This window comes from Nanorana parkeri, unplaced genomic scaffold (genome assembly GCF_000935625.1).
Source record: "Nanorana parkeri isolate BGI_ZX_2015 unplaced genomic scaffold, ASM93562v1 scaffold2804, whole genome shotgun sequence".
Classification (NCBI taxonomy): domain Eukaryota; kingdom Metazoa; phylum Chordata; class Amphibia; order Anura; family Dicroglossidae; genus Nanorana; species Nanorana parkeri.
In genome coordinates, this window is record NW_017309072.1 from 50837 (window position 1) to 56202 (window position 5366).

Genomic DNA, 5366 nt, shown 5'->3' on the forward strand with positions numbered 1-5366 from the left:
CCTCCTTCCCTTCGTTACCCATCACGGACAACTACATCACCCGACTCCTCCCCCCTTCCCTTCGTTAGCCGACAGAGCCACTGGGGGAGGGGGGGGAGGAGTCCGGTGACGTCTATGTCCGTGACGTCACCGGATCTCCGACGGAAGCCGGCGAAGAGGTGAGTACTTTGATCGATCAAAATAATTTTGATCGATCAAAGAAATTAACGATTAATCGACGGATTAATCGTTAATTTCCGCACCCCTAGTAATATTATTATACAGGATTTATATAGCGCCAACAGTTTGCGCAGCGCTTTACAATATAAGGAAGACATTACAATCACAATACATTTCAAGACAAGATGGTAAGGAGGGCCCTGCCTCTGAGGGCTTACAATCTAAAAGGGAGGGGCCAGTGATACATGAGGAGGTAGCTGTGTGGGGATGAATTGTTTGAGAACGTGATGGTTGAGTGGTTAGGTTGAGGTGGGATAGGCTTCCCTGAAGAGATGAGTCTTATGGGATCACCTAAAGGCAGACAGAGGAGGAGATAGAAGGACAGGTTGGAGTAAGGAGTTCCAAAGAATAGTAGAGACTCTACAGAAGTCCTGGAGGTGAGCATGGGAGGAGGTAACAAGGGAGCTAGAGAGCAAGAGGTCTTGGGAGGAGCGGAGGGGACGGTTATTGTGATACTTAGAGACGAGGTTGGAGATATAGCTGGAGACAGACTTGTGGATGGCTCTCTAAGTGGTTGTTAGTATTTTCAATTGTACCCTTTATGCGATTGGAAGCTAGTGAGGGGATTGTATCATAATAAAAGCTCATTTGTTGCCCACATATTCACAGGCCTATATGTGTCTTACCCATATATTGTCACAATTACCTGTTTCTCTCTCATGTATTGTAATGACTGCCTATTTGCTGCCCATGTATAGTCACTATGTTTGTTTCTTGCCATGCTTTGTTGCCTATGCATTGTAACAATTGCCTATTTGTTGCCTTTGTATTGTTAAGCCTGTTTTTTGCACACATGTTGTAACAGTTGCTTCTTTGTTGCCTGTATGTTGTAAAGATTGCCCATTTGTTGCCAGTGTATTGTAATAACTGCTGCTTAAGTATTGTCACAATGTCCAGTTTGTTGTAAGTGTAGCCACTATTACCTTGAAGGAGAACTATGCGGTGAGTGAAAATCACTCAGCCTCATAGTTCTAGCCGACGTGTGACAATAAAATTGTCACACGTCGACTCAATAGATTGGGAAGTGACACATACCGTCGCTTGCTCACTTCTTGATCATCTCACTGCAGAGAGCCGTGACTGGCAGTAACCGCTCCCCACAGGAATTTACCCGCTCCGATCCTCCAGCGCTGACTGGTGGAACGGACGGGGGACGGGGCGGGTACAGCTGGCTCTGCCTCTAGATAGGCAGAGCCAGCTGCCATTCACACAGCTGGGTGGATCCAGACAGTAATGTCGGGATCCGTCCCGGCTGCGGCGTCTCAGTATACCGTGAGCTGTAGCTCCCCATATACTGAGCTTAGGGTGAAGGGAGGACGCTAGTTTGTGTCCTTCCGTTACCCTTAGGAGAACTATGGGGAAAAGCCCTGACCCCATAGTTCTCCTTTAAGCATTGTAATGATTTCCAGTTTGTTGCCTGCAGTTAGAAATGACGGCTCTTTTCTTGTGCTCTTTAATGTTTAATAACGATTTCCTGTTTGTTGCTCAGTTATTGTCACAATTGCCTGGTTGTTGCCAATGTATTAAATTGGTGATTTCTAGACATGTGCAATTCGTTTCGTTCCGAAACGAAATTCGGACAAAATTTTGGAAATTCGGACATTCGGATGTATCCGAATGTCCGAATTACAGATAATAACGAATGCAGACAAATCCGAATTTCCGATTCCGAAATTCGTTAGTGGTAGTCTGTACGTACGTTTGTTTTCGTCTTCGTTTTGTTCGTTCTTTCGTTGCAGCAAAATGACATTTGAGAAAAAAAAATTCTCAAATGTCACTGTGCTGCAACGAAAGAACGAGCAAAACAAACGTACGTACAGACTACCACTAACCAATTTCGTCCGAATCCCGAAACAAATTTATTTTTGGACCTGAATCCCGAAAAACGAAATAATGCAAAATCCGAATCGAAACGAAACCCATTTTTTGCTGGTGCACATGTCTAGTAATTTCACAGTGAAGTTAGTTTTTCCAAAATCACTCCACCCATCACTAGTGGCCAACCAATCACAGCAGCCTGGGGGTGATCAGAGAATAATTGAGACCCTGAGTGCCGAGTTTGTTAGACTGTGTACACCAACAGATGGGTGATGTGTCTCTCACTTTGCTTTTTTTTTCTTTCTTTAGATATACACGAGTGTTTTGAGAAGGTTCATGCTTGTGGTGCCAACACATATTGTAACAACACAATTGGAGGATATTTCTGTTCATGTGTCAAAGGATTCCGCAGAGGAAACAGCACAGCAGCAGAGTTCTGTCCAACCCATAACACATCAGAGAATACATGTTCAGGTGAGTGATCAGAGGAAAGAGCAGAAGAAGTGCAAAGAAACTTTTTTTTATCCATAATAAATATTTTGATATTTAAGATTAGTGATGGGTGAATCTGCTTGGGTTGGGTTCCATTTGCAGTTCGTCGAAACCCATCCAAAAATTTGCCAATCTCAAATCTTATTGCAAACCCCATTAAAGTAAATGGAAGGCGAATCTTGAAAATCTGTTCTTTCCATCTTCAAGAATAATAGACAAGGAATAGACAATGGATTGTCAAACAAAGGGCGTAGGGAACACAGCAGTAGAGATGGAAGAACAGTTCGACTCGAACATCGGTAGTTTGTGTGTTCGGCTAAGTCGAAGTCCTTCTGCCACTTCGGCTCAGCCGAACATGCAGAGCTTGTTCGGCTGACCGAAGTGCGGCCAAAGGCAGCCGATGTAGGGCTGAAATCAGCCGCACTGAGCCATAGTGAATAGCCGAACGTTGTTCAGCTCACTTCACTTCGGCTCGGTTATGCACTTGTGAAGAACCCCCTTGGATTCATCTGAATTTCCGAATGAAAGAAATAACAAATCCGATTGTATCCAAATTTTTTCCAATGAAAATTCTGATGAATCCGAAATGTTTTCCATTCAGAATGAACTTATGTTGGTAAACATTAAAAAAAAATTTAAAACACAACGTGGAGTCCCCTTCCCAAATTATAGCAGATCCTTCCTGTCATTCCCCATCTTCTCTGTGCTCTGTCAGTCAGATTCATCTCCTTGCTAGCAGTGTGGTCAGACAGCAGTGGGGTGAAGAGGGTAGTCCTGTCAACCACGCTAGCTTAGCAACCAAGGCACAGATTTGAAGAAGACCCTGTGCTATGTGAACTGGGTCCCCTGGGGCATATCACAGGGATATTCAACCTCTGGTGATACTTTTGTTTATTGGTCAGGTGCATATCCACAACCTCTGGTGTATAGTATAGCCCAGGGCTCAAAATTTCCACTCGCCCCCTCGCAATTGGCGAGTGAAAATTGTGTGGGATGGTTATCTGCACTCTGCATTGTTACTGATCTCTGTTCTCTGTGTCACACCACTGACCTGGCGGAGTTAAGGGCGGGGCACGGTAGGGGTCAGGTGGGGCGACTGGTGTGCGAGTAACTCTTAAGGCCTGGCTAGTAGCTCAGGACTTGAAATTTTGAGCCCTGGTATAGCCTAATATTATAGATTCTTTATTCCCACATGCATGCAGCTGTTTCAGGCTTTTTGGTCACCATGTATGGTAACCATGGCTTAAGTGGAGTAGAGTTTGGGATCCAACAAGCAAGTATAACCACTAAGATTGTAAAAAAAAAAAAAAGGACCAAATGAATCTCAAAGGAATAATCCTCTTATTTTAGGGATATGTGATAGAGACATATGAATACCTTCTGTTCTATGAAGACTTTACTTTGCTACGCAATGATTTGGTTGGAGGTTTTTAGGGATTCCTTTAGTTCCTTCGCACTATAAACAGTATATTTGTTCCCTGGTTTTATATGGTAACTCATTGATTGGTTTCACCTGCAGTCTGGAATTAGATTTTAGACATTTCATCCTCAAAAATAAAACCTGAAAAAACATATTTTATTATTTCTCTACAGATATAGATGAATGCAACCAGACATCTTCTGTATGTGGTCTTGGCAGCTACTGTAACAATACAATGGGCTCATATAATTGTCTGTGCAAGGATGGTTTCACATTAATCTCTAATAGCTGTGTAGGTGAGTATCAGATAACATATTGTTTGCCACAAAGTGTCAGCAGGCCATGCATAAAATAACTTATAGTGACGCTAAACTCAGGAGTTAAATCTTAAAAATACATTCAAGTCCCTGAACTCCGAGCAACAATGTATCTTATTTGTGTATCACTCGGCTGTAGATCCTCCAATCATCTCTGACGCTGTCCTTCCTTCTGGAGGGGGGCTACTTGTGTTCCCCATGGTCCCTGTGTGTGTTGTAAAGTAGTCACCGCTCCAAGCTCACTCCAGTGATGGACTACAATCTGGATACAAATGAGTAAACTAAACATGAGATTGTAGTCCATCTCGGGAGCGAGCTTGACCCCAAATGTATAATGGAGAAAATGAGGAGCACTGGACTTCTTGGCATCTTGAAGATATTTTTGTCAATAGTTAGGGTACTTGAATGCATTTTGTATTTGCAATCATTAGCATGAAAAATGTTGCAAATATAACCTTAGTATATGTTTAAACAGTTATACAACTTTCCTGACATATCAGGATGTTAAAATGTTGGTTCAGAGAAGGTACCGGACAGTGTTGACAAGAGCTACAATTTGTGAACACGCACTGGGGACACCCACCAGATCTATAATGTAAATATAGTCATAGTGGTGTTGTTCCTCTCTATGGTGAAATTATACATAACATAGAAATGCCTTAGCTTTACGTATTGTGTGACCGAATTTAGGTCACCTTCACCACCGACGCTTGAATGATCGTACCAGAACGCCATTGCTTAATGCATATATTCATGTAGCCTGATGAATGTAGCATGCGTCAATGAAGATGTAATGATCAATGATCTTGGAGTGCCAGTTACTCTTCCTTTTATCCTAGCAACCATTGACACATCCCGGGCCCGATTCATCTGCTGGCTGGGAGATTCCCAACCAGTAGCTGAATGTAAACAAAGGGGCAGGGCTGCTGGCTAATGTAAGTGACTAAATATGGCCATGTTAGAACAGAGGCTGGCACTCAAGTCATTAAAGATTCACAGGGATTTCAACCTGAAATAAGTCATTTCAGGGAGGTGCCCTTCTCATTTCAGGGAGGTGCACTCTGGCAACCCCCCCCCCCCTTCTCTGCTGGGGGGGGGGG